This window comes from Chelonia mydas, chromosome 10 (assembly GCF_015237465.2).
Source record: "Chelonia mydas isolate rCheMyd1 chromosome 10, rCheMyd1.pri.v2, whole genome shotgun sequence".
In the NCBI taxonomy this organism is placed as follows: domain Eukaryota; kingdom Metazoa; phylum Chordata; order Testudines; family Cheloniidae; genus Chelonia; species Chelonia mydas.
In genome coordinates this window covers 64,594,416-64,619,619 of record NC_051250.2, presented here as the reverse complement: position 1 = coordinate 64,619,619, position 25,204 = coordinate 64,594,416, and the positions used below count along the sequence as shown (strand labels likewise).

Genomic DNA, 25,204 nt, shown 5'->3' with positions numbered 1-25,204 from the left:
TCAATTGATGGGTGATCAAGGCTTTATCCAGTTGAAACTACAGAGGAATGTAGGTAGGCAGAAAGTAAATGTTTTAGTTGAAATTATGGAGCATGCAGTTATGTCTCCATAATTAAGGTTGAGTAGTTTTTTATGTTTAAAGCAGGGATTCGACTTCTTATATATATTTGAAAAATTCCATCTATCCTCCCCAAAATTATAGCACTTAATCTTTGAGAATAGAATATATTTTCTGAAAATGTACAAGAAAATCCATTACATACTTTAGGAGTTCAAATTTAATTAAATAAGGAGCCACTGAAGAAATTTTAGCACCTGGGGTCAGCCTTTTTGTTGTTGTTTAAGATGAAATTAATAATGAAGCAGAAATTTCACACTTCCCATATAGTTTTAAACTCATTGAAATCTTGTGCATGTGCCAAATCTGAAGAATTTGTTTTCAGGATTAAAGGTAATTTTTCTCCCAACTATTTTTCATAACTGAAAACTTCTTTAGCAGAGGCTTAACGAAAATGTTCTATAGAAAATTTCCAAATAACTGCTCTCTTTCAAAATGGGGGGCCATCTTTCTTAATTTTTAATGAGACTGAAGCGATAGCCCACGAAAGCTTATGCTCAAATAAATTTGTTAGTCTCTAAGGTGCCACAAGTACTTCTGTTCTTTTTGTCCTCAAGTAGTCATTTTGAGAAAGGTATCTATCTGTTGCTTGTCTTCATTTCTCGAATACCATATGGTGGTTTCAGCTTCCCTGGCTTTTTTCTCATTATGAATAATGAGAGATGGTGGCTGTTTTGAAAAGCGTATCAGTCTGTGACCTCAGTCCTACTGAAAACAAAGGGAGAGGGTAGCCATGTTGAAAAAGAGCAGTTCTTCATGAGTTTCTGTAAAGGAGAAGATTTTATGCTCTAGCCTCTGCTGGCAGATAAACATTCAAATATGAAAAATAACAGTGAAAATGTCCATTGTTTCTCACTATTTATTTCTAAAACTAATCATTGCACTGGATCTACTCAACAGCAGGGATGAGGAAACTAGTGTATTTGTGCACACATGTGCAAGACAGTGTAGCATGCAGGAAGCCAGGGAGGGTGGGATGTGAAAACAGGGTACATTCCAGCTGCTTTGTGCTCCTCTGACAAAACTGGCCAGCATGCTCTGACTGCTTTGTGAGGTTCCAGAGTGACATAAAGCAACTGCAGTGTGTTGGTAAAGATCTATTTAGTATAGATACTTCATATTTTGATATTAATAGAAATATCACACAATAACATTCTCTGAGTTTCTTGTTTAGTGTTCATGTGTGAAATTATTAATATTTAAGAAGCATGAAAATTCCTAGGGAAAAAACTGTTTAAAATGGAGTTACAGATGAGAGCATATATCTGTAAGTTAGGGTAAAATACATTACAGGGATATTGTAATTATCTCCCAACCAAATGTTATAAGGTAACATCTGTAATGCTGTCTTAATGTAGATTTTGTTTGGGATGAAAAGAATGGCTCCAGCCTAATGAAATTCCTTCTCTTAAGTCTTTATTAAGCAATATCCACTTAAGTGCCCCTTGGCTTGGAGGCTTCCACAGACTAAGAGACTGATCCAGAGCATTATGAAGATTCGTTTGATGGGATGTAACTCTACTTCTATTGGTTTCAAGAAACACCAGTTTTTAGAAGTGAAAAAAATCTACCGTATTGACTACTGACTCCATCCCATTCTGGCAAACAGGGACCAGGCTTCATTTATTCATGTCTTTTGGCACCCCTCAGATGGACTATAGCAATGGAATATTTCTGGGTATCAAGCTTTCAGTGCTTAGGAAACTCCAGCTGTTATAGAACATGGCAGTACATCTCCTTAGCAACACTGATGTGAGCACATCAAACCTGTCCTCCATCCTTGCAGTGGCTTCTTATAGAATACTGAATCAAGGTCAAGGTCATGGGCCTTATCTTCAAGTTGCTCCATGGCTTGGGCCCAGAGTATCTAAAAGTTCTAATAAAGCTCTGAGATGAAGTCCATGGTCAACAGTTTCGTTTCTCTGGCACAATGGAACTTTCTGCAATAAGTGTAAAGGTCATCTGTGGAGGAGATAGAGCTCTCTCTGGGGCCAGTCTGAGACTACAGAATGAACTCCCACAGAAATTAAGGACCGTCACAAACGTCACCACCTTCCACTCCAAGTGCTAAGTGCATTTTTTTGACCTTGCCTTCTCTAACATAAACATGTAGCAATGTGTATGTGTGTGTGTATAGTACAGGAGTGAGCAAACTATGGCCCACTGGCCGCATCTGGCCCGTCAGACCTTTTAATCTGGCTCTTGAGCTCCCACTGGGGAGTGAGGTTGGGGGCTTTCCCTGCTCCGGCGCTCCAGCCACGGAGCGGGGTTGGGGGCTTGCCCTGCTCCGCTCATACCGTGGCTCCGTGTGGCTCCTGGAAGCAGTGGCATGTCCCCGCGCCGGCCCTTACGCGTAGGGTCAGCCATGATGCTCCACATGCTGCTTCCACCCCAAGTGCCACCCCGCTGCTCCCATTGGCCAGGAAGCGTGGCAAATAGGAGCTGCAGGGACGGTGCCTGCGGACAGGGCAGTGCGCAGAGTCGCCTGGCGGCGCCTCCGTATAAGAACCAGAGGGAGGACATGCTGCTGCTTCTGGGAGCCGTTTGAGGTAAGCGCCACCCAGAGCCTGCACACCTGACCTCCTCCCATACTCCTGCCCCAGCCCTGATCCCCCTCCTGTCCTCTGAATCCCTCAGTCTCAGCCTGGAGCTCCCGCATCCCAACCCTCTGCCCCAGGCTGGAGCCCCCTCCTGCACCCTGAACCCCTCATTTCTGGCCCCACCCTAGAATCCGTGCCCAGAGCCCATACCCCCTCCACACCCCAACTCCCAGGCTCAGCCCGGAGCCCCCTCCCATACTCCAAACCCCTCTGCTCCACCTCCATCCCACAGTCCCCTCCCGCACCCTGAACTCCTTATTTTTGGCCCCAGCCAGAGCCCTCACCCCCTCCGAGACCCCAACCTCCAATTTCTTGAGCATTCATGGCCTGCCATGCAATTTCCATGCCCAGATGTGGCCCTCAGGCCAAAAAATTTACCTACCCCTGATATAGTGTATATATAAAAGATATAAAAAACAAAACGCTCCAGTGCTCAAACTTCTCCCCTGGGAAGAGGAGGAGAGAAGAAAACACATGACAGACATTAAGACACATTGCTTACTGCACTGCTGGAAGGTGCTCAGATACTATGGTGATTAATGTGGTATAAGAATCTTTGTGGACTAGACATTTTGTATGGAGAGGGTCTTCACCATTTTGAATGTCAGTCATAGAAATTATAGATGGAAAAAGATGATTTAAGTTATCTAGCCCATGTACCTTCCATTTAAATGTAAGTCTGTTTCATAAAGTGTATTTAGGGCTTCTGTTTTTTCAGAATTTATTGATTTCATTTTTCCGAATTTATTTTTAGCAGTTTTTGAGTTTTATGTAGATGTCCAAAAATCAAGAATTTTCAGGGCTTTCTCTTTGTATATATTGTAATGAGTAAGGCTATGATTATGTTGCGGAGATCATGGAAGTCACGGAATCCATGACTTCCACTGACCTCCATGACATTTTCTGCCCTGGGGCTGGAGCTCCCAGCCAACCTTGCCCACACAGCTCCCAGCCCCGGCCCTGGTCGGGGGACCCCGCAGCTGCAGCAGGCGGCAGAGGACTAGAGGACCCTGAAGCTGCCCAGCTGTGGTGAGGGGACCCCCGCAGCTGCCTAGCCGCGGCGGGGGCTGGAGGACCCTGCACCCTGGAGCTCCCACACACTGCAGCGGTGGGGGACCCGGGAGCCCCAGCAGCAGTGGGTACTGAACCCACCTACCCCTTTTGTCAGGGATACTTTTAGTGAAAGTTAGGGACAGGTCATCTTTGTTTATTGCCTGTGACCTGTCCAGGACTTTTACGAAAAGCATCCGTGGCAAAAACTTAGCCTTAGTAATGAGTAATATAGATTATATACTTTGCTCATTATGATATGTACTACTGAAATGAGTAATCTCTGTAAATGTTCCCTCGTGTGCCTTAATGTATTTTTTCCAACAGTACCACATTAAAGAACACTCGGAAATATTTAGTGTGCACCAACAGGGTCTACACGGACCAATTAATGCATAACATGTTAGCATGCTTCAAAAATCACACCAGTGTAGTCTGCATTAGTGCTCTGTGTAGACAAGCCCATAGCTACAAGTAACTATTTCTGATGTTTTTCCTGGCATTTATTGGCTAAACACTGACGTTGGATTTTTTTAAAAACTGGGGATTGTTTTATTGGTTAAAACCTAAAATCAGAAGCCCTATATATATTTTCAAGTGTCTTGTCCAGTCTGGCTTTAATTTTCCAAATGGTGGGGTTTCTATCAAATTTGTTCACAGGCTGTTCTACAGTCTAAGAGAACTTGTGGTCAGGGAAAGTTTTCTGAGAGCCTAATTTTTTTCTTTTCTTAATTTAATCCATTATTCTTAGTTATCCCCTCTTGTCCCTCTTTTGTGTTTATACCCTTTAAATATTTGTAGATGTTTATGTTGTCCCACCCTGATCATTGCATAGCCAAACTATGCATATTTAGCTCATTTAATTTTTCTCAGTAAATCAATCTTTTCAGCACCCTAATCATTTTGTTGCTGTTTTCTGAACTTAATCCAATTTCACGTCTTTTGATATTGATGCAGTTCTAATGTGATCTCGCCAAAGCTGTGTGCGTAGAGTGAAAACTGTCACCTCTCTAATTTGTGGCATGATTCCTCTGCATATACAACGCCACACAACACTGGCTTTTTTTTCTTCTTCAGATATACCATGTTGAAAATTCCTACCTAATTTGCTGTCTACAATTACCCCAGGAGATCTCTTTTGGCCCCCCACGTCTTTTGAGATTTTTTCCTAGGATTGAATATCTCTGTTTTTCATTGCTCTTTCCCAAGATGCACTATATCACATTTATCCGAACTGATTTTTAGGATAAGCATATTTGTTTCATTTGAATAAGACCTATTGCAGTTATGCAGCTTGGAGACAATGTTTATGAGTGCATGGGATGGAAAAGGTGTTCCCTCCAGCTGCCTTTACAGTATGTCTGCCCTGCAGTTGAAGGTGAGATTGCAACATGGGTAGACATATCCAAGCTAACTTTAATAAGTACCAGTAGCAGCGAAGCCACAGTGGCAGGGGGGCAGGGATAGCTCAGTGGTTTGAACATTGGCCTGCTAAACCCAGGGTTGTGAGTTCAATCCTTGAGGGGGCCATTTAGGGATCTGGGGCAAAAAAAAAATTGGGGATTGGTCCTGCTTTGAGCAGGGGGTTGGACGGACTAGATGATCTCCTGAGGTCCCTTTCAACTCTGATAGTCTATGAGACTTCAGTGTGGACTAACCAAATTAGTATTTGGGATATCGGGTGCGCTTGTGCAGCCTGTTCTGAAACCTGTGCTGCTGCAGCTTCACTGCTATTAGTACTCACCCTAACTAGGTTAAAGCTAGCTTTGGGTCTGTTTACGCATACTGCAGTCACACCTCTGATTGCAATGTAGACGTACCCTTTGAGTTAGCAGAGGTTATTTTAAAATCAGCTTTGTTTTTACAGTATCTTGCATGCATTTTAGGTTACATCTGTTTTAGTTTGTGCTGTCTGTGTTCACTATTGGGATTTTTGCTTTTTCACAAATAAAGCAGGGAGGTTGATTTCTCCTTTCCCCACGTTTCTTTAAAGGGGTCTGTGCAAAGCTGTAGCACTAGAATTAGTTTCCCCATTTCTTTTGAGTGTTATCTTATCCTTTCATTATGTAGCAATTTGGAGAGGCTTGCTGGGGTTGTCCTTTTGGCCAACCAATTGGGTAGGTAACACTTGTAACTTATTACAGTTCTTATAGCCCTGCAATACAGCAGATTTTGATAAAATGGACATATGCTAGACGCTCTTGGCTGAAAGTAAAGACAAGCTGCTGTTATATGTGTAAGATGAGCTAAACTAAATACAAAATAACTGATTGTAGGGGGATGGATGGAGGTGTTTTGTTTTCTCTGTGATCAAGTATCTGGTTACATCTCTTGGGATAAGACCCCATTATGTTTGCTTTTGAAGGCATTTTGTATGTTTGGATCTGTCCTAATCTTCATTTTGGTTTGTATGGAAGTACTTGTGTCCAAACTTTGCTCTCTGTTTCGTTTTAATACTAGGGTGGGTCAACTTTTCAGTCTATTTGTATTCCGGAAGTTGAGACTGAGTCTATGATTGTGAGAGATAGAGGCATTTGGAGGAGTCATTTCTCGTGCTTTTTGTGGTTGTGGCCTTTCTGCGTGTTTAGAATCATGCTTCTTTACTACCACATGGACGGTTAAGTTTCAGAGTAACAGCCGTGTTAGTCTGTATTCGCAAAAAGAAAAGGAGTACTTGTGGCACCTTAGAGACTAACCAATTTATTTGAGCATAAGCTTTCGTGAGCTACAGCTCACTTCATCGGATGCATACTGTGGAAAGTGTAGAAGATCTTTTATACACACAAAGCATGAAAAAATACCTCCCCCTACCCCACTCTCCTGCTGGCAATAGCTTATCTAAAGTGATCACTCTCTTTACAATGTGTAGGATAATCAAGTTGGGCCATTTCCAGCACAAATCCAGGTTTTCTCACCTCCCCCCGCCCCGCCCACACAAACCCATTCTCCTGCTGGTAATAGCTTATCTAAAGTGACCACTCTCCTTACAATGTGTAAGATAATCAAGGTGGGCCATTTCCAGCACAAATCCAGGGTTTAACAAGAACGTCTGGGAGGGGCGGGGGTTTAGGAAAAAACAAGGGTTACCTTGTTACCTTGCATAATGACTTAGCCACTCCCAGTCTCTATTCAAGCCTAAGTTAATTGTATCCAATTTGCAAATGAATTCCAATTCAACAGTTTCTCGCTGGAGTCTGGATTTGAAGTTTTTTTGTTGTAATATCGCAACTTTCATGTCTGTAATCGCGTGACCAGAGAGATTGAAGTGTTCTCCGACTGGTTTATGAATGTTATAATTCTTGACATCTGATTAGTGTCCATTTATTCTTTTACGTAGAGACTGTCCAGTTTGACCAATGTACATGGCAGAGGGGCATTGCTGGCACATGATGGCATATATCACATTGGTGGATGTGCAGGTGAACGAGTCTCTGATAGTGTGGCTGATGTTATTAGGCCCTGTGATGGTGTCCCCTGAATAGATATGTGGGCACAGTTGGCAACGGGCTTTGTTGCAAGGATACGTTCCTGGGTTAGTGGTTCTGTTGTGTGGTACGTGGTTGCTGGTGAGTATTTGCTTCAGGTTGAGGGGCTGTCTGTAGGCAAGGACTGGCCTGTCTCCCAGGATTTGTGAGAGTGTTGGGTCATCCTTCAGGATAGGTTGTAGATCCTTAATAGTGCGTTGGAGGGGTTTTAGTTGGGGGCTGAAGGTGACGGCTAGTGGCGTTCTGTTATTTTCTTTGTTAGGCCTGTCCTGTAGTAGGTGACTTCTGGGAACTCTTCTGGCTCTATCAATCTGTTTCTTCACTTCCGCAGGTGGATCCCACTGAGAGTTACCAAAAGAAACTACAGCATTTGCTCAAGAAACTCCCTGAAAAAGCACAAGATCAAATCCGCACAGACACACCCCTGGAACCCCGACCTGGGATATTCTATCTACTACCCAAGATCCATAAACCTGGAAATCCTGGGCACCCCATCATCTCAGGCATTGGCACCCTGACAGCAGGATTGTCTGGCTATGTAGACTCCCTCCTCAGGCCCTACGCTACCAACACTCCCAGCTACCTTCGAGACACCACTGACTTCCTGAGGAAACTACAATCCATCAGTGATCTTCCTGATAACACCATCCTGGCCACTATGGATGTAGAAGCCCTCTACACCAACATTCCACACAAAGATGGACTACAAGCCGTCAAGAACACTATCCCCGATAATGTCACGGCTAACCTGGTGACTGAACTTTGTGACTTTGTCCTTACCCATAACTATTTTACATTTGGGGACAATGTATACCTTCAGATCAGCGGCACTGCTATGGGTACCCGCATGGCCCCACAGTATGCCAACATTTTTATGGCTGACTTAGAACAACGCTTCCTCAGCTCTCGTCCCCTAACGCCCCTACTCTACTTGCGCTATATTGATGACATCTTCATCATCTGGACCCATGGAAAAGAAGCCCTTGAGGAGTTCCACCATGATTTCAACAATTTCCATCCCACCATCAACCTCAGCCTGGTCCAGTCCACACAAGAGATCCACTTCCTGGACACTACAGTGCTAATAAACCATGGTCACATAAACACCATCCTATACCGGAAACCTACTGACCGCTATTCCTACCTACATTCCTCCAGCTTTCACCCTGACCACACCACACGATCCATCGTCTACAGCCAAGCTCTGCAATACAACCGCATTTGCTCCAACCCCTCAGACAGAGACAAACACCTACAAGATCTCTATCAAGCATTCTTACAACTACAGTACCCACCTGCGGAAGTGAAGAAACAGATTGATAGAGCCAGAAGAGTTCCCAGAAGTCACCTACTACAGGACAGGCCTAACAAAGAAAATAACAGAACGCCACTAGCCGTCACCTTCAGCCCCCAACTAAAACCCCTCCAACGCACTATTAAGGATCTACAACCTATCCTGAAGGATGACCCAACACTCTCACAAATCCTGGGAGACAGGCCAGTCCTTGCCTACAGACAGCCCCCCAACCTGAAGCAAATACTCACCAGCAACCACGTACCACACAACAGAACCACTAACCCAGGAACGTATCCTTGCAACAAAGCCCGTTGCCAACTGTGCCCACATATCTATTCAGGGGACACCATCACAGGGCCTAATAACATCAGCCACACTATCAGAGGCTCGTTCACCTGCACATCCACCAATGTGATATATGCCATCATGTGCCAGCAATGCCCCTCTGCCATATACATTGGTCAAACTGGACAGTCTCTACGTAAAAGAATAAATGGACACTAATCAGATGTCAAGAATTATAACATTCATAAACCAGTCGGAGAACACTTCAATCTCTCTGGTCACGCGATTACAGACATGAAAGTTGCGATATTACAACAAAAAAACTTCAAATCCAGACTCCAGCGAGAAACTGTTGAATTGGAATTAATTTGCAAATTGGATACAATTAACTTAGGCTTGAATAGAGACTGGGAGCGGCTAAGTCATTATGCAAGGTAACAAGGTAACCCTTGTTTTTTCCCAGACCCCCGCCCCTCCCAGACGTTCTTGTTAAACCCTGGATTTGTGCTGGAAATGGCCCAACTTGATTATCCTACACATTGTAAAGAGAGTGATCATTTTAGATAAGCTATTGCCAGCAGGAGAGTGGGGTAGGGGGAGGTATTTTTTCATGCTTTGTGTGTATAAAAGATCTTCTACACTTTCCACAGTATGCATCTGATGAAGTGAGCTGTAGCTCACGAAAGCTTATGCTCAAATAAATTGATTAGTCTCTAAGGTGCCACAAGTACTCCTTTTCTTTTTATGGATGGTTAAGTGACTGTTCCAGAAAAACAAAATAAAACGAGAGGTGAGAGCAAAACTTGTACCCTGAAGCCACAATTTCTAGGTGAATAATTCTACATTTCAGTATCTCATTATGTTAGTAATCCATTTACAGCTGTCTTGTTGGTGTCATCTGTTTGATAAAATGTAAAAGCTGAGAGGATTTTCTTTCATACATAAATTATTTTTTAAATGTTCTGGTTAGGAAGAGTTCTATGGTTTAAAGGTTTTACTTGGCTCTGTAGATTGAGATGGGGAACAGTGGTGAATTTTTTTTAGTAATTTATAGTTCTTCAGATTTCCATGGTTGAATGGAACTCTGGTTCTTCCTAACTTCCAGCAAAACTGTGTTGACCAATTCTGAACTTACACACACAGCATAGGTTTTTCTAGTTAGGTGGCTGGAACTTTAATGGCTGTTTTATTTATACAAACTTTTTTTGGGATGGTGGGGATCAAACAAATAAACCATGTGGCAAATCGGAGTACTCTGACTGCACCATATCCTTTATCAATTGCTTTCTGGTGACTTCGTTCTGGCTGGGCACCAGCAGGGGGACCACAGGGAGGAGGAGAATAAATTTCTTTGCCTTTAGCACCAGCATGGTTGGCAGAACCAAAGAGCCACTTTAAGTGAAACACTGAACAATCCCTGCACCCTGCTGGGTACATGGGAAAGGCTTTAGTCTCAGCTGGAACAAGCCAACCAAAAATCTAAAAGGAAGTCCTAGGCATCAGTTTGCTCCTTCTCATTTTTAAAGACTGTAAATAAAAGAACACAGTTCAGGCCCCAGTTATGATGCATGCAACTCTTAGTTTGAGAGAGCCTCTTCTGTCAGAAGACCTATGACTTCAAGCCCCACTCCCAAAAAACTGCTGTTCAGTTTTTAAGCACGAACAGGGGTACGTCACATGGGCAAGTCACATAGTATGTCTCCTGTCTCCGACTGGCTGAGCATACCCAATGTGATCAGGAAGTTCAGGCTACCCAGAAGCCTTTTTCATTTGTTTGGGGAACTGGGGTTGATTTGAGCTCTCTTATTCATCTGGTAAAATCAAATTAAAAACATTTTCTCCTAGCCTCTCTGTCTGACTGAGTTTGGTAGCTAAGAACCTAATAAATAGGTTTCAGAGTAGCAGCCGTGTTAGTCTGTATCCACAAAAAGAACAGGAGGACTTGTGGCACCTTAGAGACTAACAGATTTATTAGAGCATAAGCTTTCGTGGGCTACAGCCAGTGGTGAGTTGGAGCCAGTTCGCACTGGTTCGCTGGAACCAGTTGTTAAATTTAGAAGCCCGGCCAAAAGTGTTGCCTTAGGCGCCGACTCTGTGGGTGCTCCAGAGCTGGAGCACCCACAGGGAAAATTTGGTGGGTGCAGCGCACCCACCAGCAGCTCCCCACCCTGCGCCCAGCCCCAGCTTACCTCTGCTCCGCCTCTGCCTCCTCCCCTGAACACGTTGCCCTGCTTTGCTTCTCCGCACTCCCCCTGGTTTCCCGTGAATCAGCTGTTTGTGTGGGAAGCCTGGGAGGGCTGAGAAGCAAGCGGTGGTTTCGTGCTCAGGCCCAAGGAGGTGGAGTGGAGCGAGCTGCGGGGGAGGGGGGGGTGCGAGGAGGGCCGCCCGCGCCGCAGCAGGTAACCCGGGGGGTGCACAGGGGAACCGCTCCCCACCCCAGCTCACCTCCGCCTCCCTGGGCCTGAGTGCGAAGTTGCCGCTTGCTTCTCAGCCCTCCCTGGCTTCCTCCACGAACAGCTGATTCGTGGGAAGCCGGGGTGGGGGCGAAGAAGCAGAGCGGGGCAGTGCATTCAGGGAGGAGGCGGAGGTGGAGCGGAGGTGAGCTGGGGCTGGGCGCGGGGTGGGGAGCTGCCAGTGGATGCTCTGCACCCATCAAATTCTCACCCATGGAGTCGGTGCCTAAGGCGCCACTTTTGATGTGATCAGTGGGGGAGCGGCCGCTCCCCCTGCTTTCCCCCCCCCCCCCAGCTATGCTACCCCACCCCTAGGAGCCAGAGGGACCTGCCGGATGCTTCCTGGGAGCTGCCTCAGGTAAGCACTCCCAGGACTCCCCACCTCATCCCCCGGCAGGTCCCTCTGGCTCTTAGGGGCAGGACAGGGTGGGCACCCACTACGGTGGCCCACGAGACCCTCCTGCCCGGTTCTGGGGGCAGTCAGGGGACAGGGGAGGGGGGTGGATGGGGAAGGAGTCCCGGGGGCGGGGCGGGCCACGACCCCCTTGTGGGATGAGGAAGGAACCGGTTGTTAAGATTTTGGCAGCTCATCACTGGCTACAGTCCACTTCATTAGATGCATAGAATGAACATATAGTAAGAAGATATATATGTGTGTATATATATATATATATATACACACACATACAGAGAAGGCGGAAGTTGCCATACAAACTGTGAGAGGCTAATTAGTTAAGATGAGCTATTATCAGCAGGAGAAAAAAACTTTTGTAGTGATAATCAAGATGGCCCACTTAGACAGTTGGCAAGAAGGTGTGAGGATACTTAACTTAGGGAAATAGATTTAATAGGTGTAATGACCCAGCGACTCCCAGTCTCTGTTCAAATCCAAGTTAATGGTATCTAGTTTGCATATTAATTCAAGCTCAGCAGTTTCTCATTGGAGTCTGTTTTTGAAGCTTTTCTGTTGCAAAATTGCCACCCTTAAATCTTTTACTAAGTGGCCAGAGAGGTTGAAGTGTTCTCCTACCGGTTTTTGAATGTTATGATTCCTGATGTCAGATTTGTGTCTATTTATTCTTTTGCGTAGAGACTGTCCCGTTTGGCCAATGTACATGGCAGAGGGGCATTGCTGGCACACGATGACATATATCACATTGGTAGATGTGCAGGTGAACGAGCCCCTGATGGCGTGGCTAATGTGATTAGGTCCTATGATGGTGTCACTTGAATAAATATGTGGACAGAGTTGGCATCGGGCTTTGTTGCAAGGATAGGTTTCCTGGGTTAGTGTTTTTGTTGTGTGTTGTGTGGTTGCTGGAGAGTATTTGCTTCAGGTTGGGGGGCTGTCTGTAAGCGAGGACTGGTCTGTCTCCCAAGATCTGTGAGAATGAGGGATCATTTTTCAGGATAGGTTGTAAATCTTTGATGATGTGCTGGAGAGGTTTTAGTTGGGGGCTGAAGGTGACAGCTAGTGGCGTTCAGGACAGCTAGTGGCCTGTCCTGTAGTAGGTGACTTCTAAATAGGGCTGTCGATTAATCACAGCTAACTCAGATGATTAACTTAAATAAATTAATCGCGGTTTGTGACATTGTCTAATTAAAACAGAATTATGCAAACCATTGTTGCTACAACTATTATATAATTTCAGCAAATTTTATACAAAATACAACTCATGGCCAGAAAGGGTTAAGCAGCTTGCAGGCTGAATGACCCAGAGCTCTCCTTTAAAGTCATATTAAAAAGGTATGCGAATGGTAATTAGGGCCATTCATGGTAGATACGCTAGAACTTTGAAATGCAAACCTATATTGTTAGACGTAAAAGGTAATATTAATTGTATGTATCTTTGATGCTAGCCATGTAAACAGACAGTTTCTGTCTGTCACTATAACTATTAATTCAGAGATCAAAAGGGAATATTAACATTTAGATGAATCTTGGGTGAAGTAATGTCATTGTCTATATGTCTCTTTGAAGTTTGTGATAGACTGCCTAATGAATAAATTGTCCTGTGTTAATTTGTGTAACTAATTGCTGGTGGTGTTTAGGAAGCAGAAGGTTACATCAAAAGCCTATTGTTTAGCCAGGACTATATGGTCAAGTGGCTGCTAGAAAACTGTATAAAATTGGGTCCTGATCCTGTTTATCTCAGATCTGCTTGAGTTTTCATGCAGGGGAAGCCTAAGCCACAAGAATTGAGATCCCAGTTCTGACTGGACCATCCTGAAATATAAACATTAAACTATAATGTATGGACTATTTCTGAAAGAACTCTTTGCAACTAAAAGGTCACCATCTCTGCTGTGCATCTGAACCTCAAGAATTGAACTCTTGTCTGCATGTATATTGATCTTTTAACCAAACGCTCTCTCTTTTCTTTTTTAATAAATTTTAGTTTAGTTAATAAGAATTGGCTGTAGGATGGTAAGATCTGGAATATTCATTAACCTGGGAGACAATGTGTCTGATCCTTTGGGTTTGATAGAAGCATTTCTTTTATATGATGAAATAAGATTTTCAGAAAACTTCATCATATTTGTCTTGGGTACTTGGATGGAGGCCTGAGGCTGGGCTACTTCAAGGGAACTGTGTTGTTGGGCAACAAGTGAGGTAATAAAGAAGCAGTTTTATGCTGTCTTGGTAAATCTAAGTATTGAAAATATCCACTAGCTTTGGGGATTATCTGCCCATTCTTTGCAGTTCACCTTAATTAAGTAACCTCAGCTGGCCCCCACTGGGACCCCAGTCACATGGTTAAAAAAATTAATCGCGGTTAATTGCAGTTTTAATTGCACTATTAATAGAATACCAATTGAAATTTATTAAATATTTTGGATGTTTTTCTACATTTTCAAATATATTGATTTCAGTTACAACACAGAATACAAAGTGTACAGTTCTCACTTTATATTATTATTTTTTATTACAAATATTTGGTCTGCAAAAATGATAAACAAAAGAAATAGTATTTTTCAGTTCACCTCATACAGGTACTGTATCTCTTTATCATGAAAGTGCAACTTACAAATGTAGCTTTTTTTGTTACATAACTGCACTCAAAAACAAAACATTGTAAAACTTTAGAGCCTACAAGTCCACTCAGTCCTACTTCTTGTTCAGTCAATCACTAAGACAAGCAAGTTAGTTTACATTTACGGGAGAAAATGCTGTCTGCTTCTTATTTACAATGTCACCTGAAAGTGAGAACAGGCGTTCACATGGCACTTCTGTAGCCAGCATTGCAAAGGATTTTCATGCCAGCTTTGCTAACCATTTGCGTACCCTTTCATGCTTCGGCCACCATTCCAGCGGACATGCTTCCATGCTGATGACACTCGAAAAAATAATGCATTAATTAAATTTGTGACTAAACTCCTTGGGGGGAGAATTGTATGTCTCCTGCTCTGTTTTACCCACGTTCTGCCATATATTTCATGTTATAGCAGTCTCGGATGATGACCCAGCACATGTTCATTTTTAGAACACTTTCACTGCAGATTTGACAAAACACACTCGACCCAAGATTTAATTATCAGAAGTGTCTTCCAAAATCTGAGCGGGACGAGATGTGGAGCATGCTTTCAGAAGTCTTAAAAGGGCAACACTCCAGTGCAGAAACTACAGAACCTGAACCACCAAAAAAGAAAATCAACCTTCTCGTTGGTGGCATCTGACTCTGATGAAAATGAACATGCATCGGGCCGCACTGCTTTAGATCTTTATCGAGCAGAACCCATCATAAGCATGGATGCATGTCCTCTGGAATGGTTGTCGAAGCAGGCCTTGAAAGTTCTTAAAAACAAGAATGTCCTACAATCAAATCCAGTTCTACAGAGAAGATTCAGCACACATCTGTATGGTCACTTGGCTTCCCAGAACTAGAACTGAGACTAAACTTCAGCTTTGAAGCAATATGATCTTAGTGAAACAATCTCCTCCTTTTAGAACTAAGATATAATTATGTGAGCCAAAATAAGAATTCCCAATAACTGGGAGAATTACAAAAGGTAGTAACTGTTAGGGCCGGGTAATGGGTAGCCAGACCTTGAGGTCGGAGCCAAGATCAGAGTCACGGACCAGCAGTCAAGAGTCGGCTGGGTCAGATCAGGGAGATCAGAAGCAGGAGACAAATTTGAGAGCAGAACCATGAATCGGTAACCAGAGTCAGGCCAGGTTGGGATGCCAGGGAGTCAGAGGCGGGGACAAACCGGAAATCAGAATCACAAGTTGGATGCCAGAAGCCAATCCAGGTCGGGATGCCAGGAAATCAGGCTGGGGAGCAGGAAGCATAAGGCACACAGTCTAGAGAAGGGTGGATCTCAGTTGCATGCACAATTCCTGTTCCTGTGCTGTGTTTATATAGAAGCTGTGGACCTATCACGAACCCCAGCACTCTGCCAATCTGGTTCCAGGACTGGAATCTTCTGTCGGGGTTCAGCTTCTGCCCTAGCAACTGTTAACAGTTCACTAGATGGCAGATTGGAGCTTACTAGCTCCTAAGTGTCCTGTGGACCAGTGTTCAAGACCTGTGGTCCCTGACCACTTCTTAGTAGGGCTGTGTAGCTATTAAAAAAATTAAACAATAATAGAATACCATTTATTTAAATATTTTTAATAAATACATTTTCAAATATATTGATTTCAATTAAAATACAGACTACAAAGTGTACAGTGCTCGCTTATATTATTATTTTTTATTACAAATATTTGGTCTGTAAAAATGATAAACAAAAGAAATAGTAAAAACAACAAGGAGTCCTTGTGGCACCTTAGAGACTAACAAATTTGTTTGGGCATAAGCTTTCGAGGGCTAGAACCCACTTCAAAATAGTATTTTTCAGTTCACCTCTTACAAATACTGTAGCGCAATCTCTTTATCTTGAAAGTGCAATTTACAAATGTAGATTATTTTTGTTACAATGTTTTTTAAATGCAAGATTCTGACACAAAAAGAATGTATAAATCTATTTTAAACTGAATGTGTAAGGGTTCATGCAGCATATACAGTACCTGTTTTTCTTCCCTAAACACCATCTATCTCTTCTGAAGATCATTGCAGGTCATACAATCTCTACTGGTCTGGACTGTGTCTACTAAACTCTCAAATTCAAGACTCATTCCATGAACAGGAGTGAAGGGGCCAAGTGTGACACCCCTTCGCCCCAGCTCCTGTTCCAGGAGCATGTGTGATTTAGGCTATCTCTACAATGGTGCACATACTCAGTTACTGGACCGTGTTCATGTCTGCACATGCTCCCCGTACCCATACTGCGTGTCCATATATGATGTGCTGGACACAAGTATAACACTGTGTAAAAGCATATACCCATATCTCATGACCTCTTCTGTTACATGATATTAGTGCTGCCATTTCAAGAGCAGTATCCCAGGGTTCTGTGCATCACAGGAGACATTCTAGGAACTGCTTTGCTCTGTATTGTTGGCACAGTCCCCCACCTTCAGACATTTGCAATGGCAGTTCCTGATCACATCTCCTCTCGTTTATTCCCTGCCAAACTGGGTGAAAGATATGGAGCAATGGGACTATGTTGATGTGGTTCTGCTCCTTATTGCAGGACAAATAGTTATGCAGTGGAATAGGTGACTGGATGGGATGCTGAATAGAATTTGGGCAGAACTTTGTGACATGTTGAAGACATCTGACCTTGAGGGTCAATGACCATTCGGTTCGCATGGTATGGATATGGTGAATACCAGTATTACCATGGTATGTCTTTTGGTGGACTGTCGCTTCTGATGCAGGAGAACCAGCAAGGTGTGGTGGGATCACATCATTTTGGAAACCTGGGATGACCAACAGTGGCTATGAATTTTGTCTCTAGCACATCTGGATGTGAAGCCTGAGCTAATTTGCTGTGATAGAAATAGGATGTGTTACTTTAAAGTTTGAGAACCCAATGAAAGCATAAAATGTAACAAAATCCTTTTTGACTTTCAGTTTGTGGGTTAAAGAAAATTCCTAATTAACCACTGGTGTTATACAAACTCTCACTGAAGTCCAATCAAGGCTGATTTAAAAAAAATGTTTTTGCAATTTGAGTCAAACATTTCTCACAGTGGAAGAAGGTCTAGTACTTTGGTTCTGTTACTTGCTGTGGGCCTTAAATTCTTACTCTGGCTTTACAAGATTGGGCCCTATATAAATTGCTGCCAGATGTAAATAATAAAGTTATCTTATTCCGTTCACTAATACAAGACCCCATTCCTTGTATTGTCAACGTATTTTACATTTGGAATATTGCTTCTATTAAGATTTAATCATCCACGAGACTGTTTTGCTTGCTGTAGACTTTGCTGCCTTAAAATGCTTTAAAAATAACTCTCTTGTGGGATTAATCTGAAAGATTGTGTGTCCTTCCTTTGCTGGCTTCATGGTCACTGAGGAAAGCAGTCAGCATGAGGATAGCCTTTTTAATTAGATGTAGTTTTGTTGTTATCTTGGTGTAAATTGTCCAAAGAGCAGATGAATAATTTGCATTCGTTTTCTTTATAATTTTTTAAATACAGTTCTGACACGAGGCCTGATTCTGGGAAGTGCGGAACACTCTGAAGCTTGCATATTATTTGCACACAAATTTTAATAACTGTTTGTTTTTTATGACTACTTGGCCCAAAATGGTTATCAAGTCAAGTAATATGATGGTTTACGTAAACATTCAGCTTCTATTTAGGACACTGGCAAAGCCATCTTCTAAAGTTGGTAGTGGGCTACGGATGGCTTCATACTACAGAAATTAAAGCTTTTCCTATCCTTAAATATAATAATCCTTGTAGCACAAGGGAAACTTGGACCCCTTGTAATTGGTGGTAAATAATTTCCACAGTATGCATCCGATGAAGTGAGCTGTAGCTCACGAAAGCTCATGCTCAAATAAATTGGTTAGTCTCTAAGGTGCGACAAGTCCTCCTTTTCTTTTTGCGAATACAGACTAACACGGCTGTTACTCTGAAACCTGCATTTATAAATGATGTCCAATCTCTGCTATCACACAGGCAGAACTGTTTGTGCATTGGAATGGAAAAAGTGAAGTACTGAGGTATGAAACTGACAGTTCAGTAGAACTCCTGCCCCCAAAGTTTGGATGTTTAAATTTAGTTTCTGAGAACTTTGAGACTTTCCTCCCTCCATGTCATTTTCATGTACCATAGTTCTTCTCCCTCCCCGCCCATGTCCAAATCAGATATTTATTTTTTCCTTTTTTTTTTTTTTTTTTGCAACTCCCCCATCTTTCTTCCTGTTCTTCTTTCCTGCTAGTTTTTTAAGATCCTAGTCCTGCATTATAATTCAATAACGTGGACTCCTGTGTCTGTGTGGGATTCAGTTAAGGCCAATGCGATTACACATGGGCAAAGCATTCATATTAGCAGATTCCATTGGAGGATTGAAACCTAATTGATCACTGTGCTGATTGGGGGAAACAGGAACATGTTTTCAGTAGGGGTGTCAATTAATTGGAGTTAACTCAAGCAATTAATGCAAAACAAATTAACTAGATTTAAAAAAAAGTCGTGATTAATCACCGTTTTAATCTCACTGTTAAACAATAATAGAATACCAATTTACATTTATTATAAATATTTTTGGATGTTTTCTCTATTTTCAAATATATTGATTTAAATTACAACACGGAATACAGAGTACATTGCTCACTTTATTATTTTTGATTACAAATATTTGCATTGTAAAAAACATAAAAGAAATAGTATTTTTCAATTCACCTCATAAAAGTACTGTAGTGCAAACTCTTTATTGTGAAAGTGCAATTTACAAATGTCAAATTAATTTTTTTATATAACTGCATTCAAAAACAAAACCATGTAAAACTTTAGAGCTTACAAGTCCCCTCAGTCCTACTTCTTGTTCAGCCAGTAGCTAAGACAAACAAGTTTGTTTATATTTACGTGAGCTAATGCTGCCTGCTTCTTATTTACAGTGTCGAGCAGGAATCATACAATTCTCCCCCAAGGAGTTCAGTCACAAATTTAATTAATGCATACTTTTTTTAAAGAGAGTCCTCAGCATGGAAGCATATTCTCTAGAATGGTGGTTGAAGCATGAATGGGCATATGAATACCTGCGCGTAAATACCTTGCAATGTTGGCTGCAACAGTGCCATGCGAACACCTGTTCTCACTTTCAGGTGATGTAAATAAGCGGGCGGCATTATCTCCGATAAATGTAAACAAACTTGTTTGTCTTAGCTATTGGCTGAACAAGAAGTAGGACTGTGTGGACTTGTAGGCTCTAAAGTTTTTTAAATCGTTTTGTTTTTGAGTGCAAGTTATGTAAAAAAATCTACATTTGTAAGTTGCTCTTTCTCGTTAAAGAGATTGCACTACAGTACTTGTACGAAGTGAATTGAAAAATACTATTTTTTTATCTTTTTTACGGTACAAATATTTGTAATAAAAATAATATACAGTGAGCACTGTACACTTTGTATTCTGTGTTGTAATTGAAATCAATATATTTGAAAATGTAGAAAAACATCCAAAATATTTATAATAAATTTAAATTGGTATTCTATTATTGTTTAATAGTGCAGTTAAAACTTCGATTAATTGTGACTATTTTGTAATCTCGTGATTAATTGCAATTCTTTTTTTAATTGTTTGACAGCCCTAATTTTCAGTAAAGGTTTTTCACAGGTTTTTTTTTAACCTTCTGTGTGTGTTTTATTGTTAATTTAAAATTCTGACAAACTGTACTGATCACCCTGCCCTAATTTAGATGATTCCCATTCTCATTTCCTCCATTCCTTTCCAACAATGTGACAATACACAGTTCCCTAGAGAGATGGATGGAATGACATCACAAGAGTTTTTTTTTAATAGCATTGTATTATATTAGTTATTTTTGGAATTTAAAAAACGTGGCTGTTTAAATAGATTTGTCTCAAAATAGCAAAAGCTTAATCCATTTGCAGGACTATCTGTCCGCAAAATTAATAAAACATTACACAAAGGGCTTCATTATATCTATAGATCATATTTAAATAAGGTTTGACTTGTATGGAACAGTATTTTACTGTGTCTCACTTGTCATTCACAAAACCTCATAATTCTTTACTTGCCATAGTAATAATCCCAGAATTCCATGCTTCCTCCCAATTTCCTGAACCTCTTCTCCTCTAATTTTCCAAGCTCCATTTGTGAGTGGAACACCAAAGTGAATTTGGTAAAATCCGTAAAGTGTTTAGGAGACTTTTGTTAATTTCATTTTGAAGCATGGTGCCTGGTAGTCTGCTTGCCTATGTGTACCCCTATATGTATCCTACTGACCTTGGTGGAAAAACTAACCAATAAAAACCCATGTAACTGATTTTAAAATTATGGGATATTTTGATGCTATGACTAAAAATATAATTGAATAGATTAAAAATATATAATAAAGAAAACATTGCTTTAGAGTTGACAGCTGCTGTCTGAGACAATTTGAAGTAAGTAGAGTATTGAACCCTAAAATAATTTGTTTATAATATGGAAAGCACTCTCTGCTTTCTGGTATAGGTGGTACCACTGGTAAGTTGGCTTTACCAGGGTTAATAGGTGTTGTAATTCCAGGAATTAAAATGCTTTCTAAAAATATATCATCACCTTGGCGCTGGTTTTAATGCCAGGAAAAGGGATAATTGCTCTCCTGTGTGTGTGTAGGTGGGGAAAGGGGGAGGATAATTCATTTGACTTATATCATTACTGTATTTGTTCCTGGCTTTTCTTCTTTTTGAGGCTGTTTTTGTTTAGCCATTTTTATTTCACTGAATTAATTACAAGATCGGTACCAGCATGTTTTTAATTTTAATGTTGTAAAAGCTTTTAAAGATAAACGCTTTCCTTTATAACTTGGTAGCATATTTTCCTCTCTCACACAGGTCTGTTTGGTTCCATGGAAGTCTTCTTTGAACATGATATACTGTACTCTTGATGAGAAACAAAAGGAGGGTCCCAAGGCGCGCTGATTGTGACACCGTGTCAGTGAACAGGTGTGGTAGAGAAAGCAGCCACAAAGCAGCGACAGCAGCTGCAAGAGGAGAAGCAGAAGTTGCCCTTTCTGCACATCTGTATACTATTTTGTTTTCAGTCCTCTGCTTTAAAGTCCTCCCCCCCCGCAATGCCTCACTCTTTTCTGTTGAAAGAATATGATTGTTTATCTAAGAGTCTCCTTCAGTGGTAAGTGGCCAAGTGTGTGACTTGTGACTTTTATCTCCTTTTATTAAAATATGTCCTCAATAGGTAAGATTTATTGAAGTTGTTTAGTGGTGAGAAACTAGGCTGTTCTTAAGTGTCAGAGGGGTAGTCGTGTTAGTCTGGATCTGTAAAAGTGGTAAAGAGTCCTGTGGCACCTTATAGACTAACAGACATATTGGAGCATAAGCTTCGTCAGTGAATACCCATTTCGTCGGACGTATCTGACGAAGTGGGTATTCACCCACGAAAGCTTATGCTCCAATACGTCTGTTAGTCTAGGCTGTTCTTGTGTTTTATTGCCATACTTTTGACTCTATGGTTACAATTTTGTCCTAAAAGCAGAATATTTGAGCTGGGTATAGTTCCCCCCCGTGCCCAGGGCCAATAAAGCATTTTAAGGGGGAATGTAGATGGAAAAAGTATCAAATGGGGCAAGAGTAATATAATTTCTACCCCAAAGCCTTCCTGGTGTGATTTATAGTTACTATTTTGAGGTGGGATTGAGAATAAAACTGGTGAAATAGCTAGTGTCTCTTCTAATAAATGGGACATCCACAGACTTATTCCCAATGACACGTAATGAGATACTATGAATGAATAAAACATGACAGGGTAAACATAGCTGTCTTTATAACCTCAAATTTTGTGGTGGGTCATGTTGCTTTCTGTAGGGAAGCCATACCTCTTCTTGGTGTATTAATGAGCTATTTGTATCAGGCTCCCAGTTAGATTGATAGTGTTATAGGACAGGTCGGAATTTATTATCAGTCCTTATCTCAGAACTTTACAAAAGTTCAAATCTTTTAAATTTCATATTGATAGTAACTGATATTACATTATGTGACTGTTACACTATAGCAACTGTAAGATAAAGACAAAGTGTAAAAGTGAGAGTTTAACTGCATTTAATATAAAAATGAGTTTTACATTAAATCCCTGTATTGTTAAAGCAACATCTGTGGCCATGTTGCCAGTTGTTCAGATAATGGCTTTGTTTCAACCCTCTAGTCAGTATAACGTTAGACGTTCTCTTCTTCATCTGTAATTACCTAGCATATGCTTTTATATTTGTACAGGATAGTATGTGTTATTTTAGAGAAGAGAAAGAGTCTAATCACTAGACTTGTAATGCCAGATTGTACAGCAGGCATTTTTCTTTTTTTTACGGGAAATTGGATCTCCAGTTTATTTGGAGAATAGTAGAATAGGGCAAATGTATTGGCAATGGATTAAAAAAAATGTCAAATGCTCTTAGAGAACAGAAAGCTTAATAGTTAAACTATATTAGAAAACCTTTGCCCTGTTTGTGGAAAAAATTTGAATTTCAATTGGCACAATAGTTAAGAATGAAAGATTGTTTAGTGGCATCACAGCCTAAATGCAAAATAGGGAATATTTTTCAAGTATTTGACATTTGAGCAGTGAATAATGGCAATGGCATAATTTGACTATGGAACAAAAACCTGATCATGTAAGTGTTGAACTGACAAATCAGTCTCTTTTGTATGTCTTATCTATACATGTACAGTACTTTTGGAGAAATGAAGAAAAATAGCAGCTAGGAGACTAATTTACGTTGGACCACTGCATTTATTAAACAGGAGGTGGCGCAGGCTGCTTTGCTCTGGTTATTGATAATGTGTAATCACAGAGGCTTGAAAGAAAGGTTCTTACATTTTTCTGTTTTTTGTTTTTTTGTTTGTTTGTTTTAACTAAAGGCCACACAAATAAACTCTCTTAAAATGGCTACAGACTTGCACGGTATCTTCACATATCGTGAAATGGAATAATTTCTGTTCTGATGAGAACATGAATAGTCTATTGACATGCTTTGTGGCCACCATATATGAAATCTGAAATGATTTTACCTGAGAGTGGAGCACTTAGAATGGTTGAATGTGTTTGTCAAGACCCATTCAATAGTTCTTCTAATTTATTATTGAAAATATAAGTAATGTAGGCTTCACTTCTACAGCCAAATTCTTTTTGCCAGAAGACTTTATTTCTTCTTTTTCTTTAGGGTAGAACATCTGGCAGCAAGGAGATAAAAAGAAAACATGATTTTCTTGGGATATGATATAACAAAGCAGGAGAGCCAGAGCCAACTGTATTGTTTTGGTAAGTTGGGACAGTGACAGGGATGGAAGGATTACATCTTATATCTCCTAATCTTACATGTAAAGTCACTGTTCCTAACAGAAGGGTTCTTCGGTTTTCAGCAACCATTTAACAAAACTCTCTCTTGCTTTTGGAAACATTTCAGTATAAATTTTTTTTAACGGGTTCAGTGGTACTCACTCTAATACATGACACTGGTCACTAATTTGATAATCATTTGTAGTAAATGTTTTGCATGCTTTCCTTCGTTCCTCAGTAATTCACCTACAAAAATACATATTTTTTCTTTAATATTTTTCTGAGCCAATTGACAAGCTGTTGAAAATACATGGGGTCAGAAGAAATAAAACCTTTAAATTCAGCACTTATTGATTTGCCATCTTTTATAACTCAGCTAGGATGTCAAAATTATTTTAAAAACATGATGCCATAATTGTTTGTAATTAAAAAATGTCTAATTAAAACTTCAAAGGAAACATATTTTCTTCATCTAAATTGTGATTTATTTTTGTTACTAAACTATGTTTAATTTGCTACAGAATAGTGTTATGCTTTTGAGAATGCTACCTATTACATATATCCTGTCAGCACAATATTTAATTCATTTTCTGTGGTGTTAAATATTAATATCCACACTTAAAAATACAAATAGCTGTTTTATAGATTATTGTATCTGTGTTCTTTATATTGTAAAACACAGTATTTCCCAATCAGGATGGAAACTGTCATGTAGCAGGTGTGTTAATAGAGATATCTATATGTCTCATGATATTATCAAGCAGTCTTTTCTGTGTCAGTCTATTTTTGATAAATATTTGGAGCTAAATTCATCCTTTTGTGCAATCCTACTGACTTCAGTGGAGTTACACCTGGGATTAACTTGTCCTTGTTTATTTCTAAAGTTGAATATTTCAGAGTAGAAAAACTTATCTAACTTGAAAAATCTTTAAATGAGTCTTTTGGAGTTGTAAATTTCAAAGTCTGTTTTAATATATTTTTAATGCTACTGTTCTGTATTACTAACTTTATTTTTAAACCAGATTATATTACTGCATGTTCTAGAGTGCAGATTATTTGCAAATATCCAAGGGCCAAATTCTCTGTTGAGCAAGCAATACTGTTTAATAAAAGTTTTTTTTAATTCAGTTTTAAGGATCACAGATTTTGTCCCTAAATATTTTAAATCCTTATCTATATCTGATTCAGTATTAGTTTATGAATTATTTGCTTTATGCTTGCACTGTCATTTACTGTCATATATAGAGGCATTCTCCAGCCTGATTACTTCCAGTGCGCTAAATCAATAAGAATACTTTTGTGAAATGTTCAGAATGATGTCATATATCAAAAAGCTAGATAGGAAAAATGGTTTCAGAGTAGCAGCCATGTTAGTCTGTATTCGCAAAAAGAAAAGGAGTACTTGTGGCACCTTAGAGACTAACCGATGAAGTGAGCTATAGCTCACAAAAGCTTATGCTCAAATAAATTGGTTAGTCTCTAAGGTGCCACAAATACTCCTTTTCTGATAGGAAAAATGTTATACAAGTTAAACGAATGAAAAACAAGCACTTGCAGAGGAAAAGCT

At 40.6% G+C, this 25,204-nt stretch overlaps 1 long non-coding RNA gene across 1 annotated transcript in view; it reads left to right on the top strand.

The window, feature by feature from the left end:
• The window catches only part of LOC114021093, a 36,665-nt gene extending 11,915 nt beyond the window's left edge, over positions 1–24,750 (top strand). Inside the window, exons 4-5 of the long non-coding RNA XR_003565763.3 lie at positions 21,186–21,296; positions 23,522–24,750. This is a non-coding gene — a long non-coding RNA (uncharacterized LOC114021093). The remainder of the gene's footprint in view (positions 1–21,185; positions 21,297–23,521) is intronic.
• The last annotated feature ends 454 nt before the right edge of the window (positions 24,751–25,204 follow it).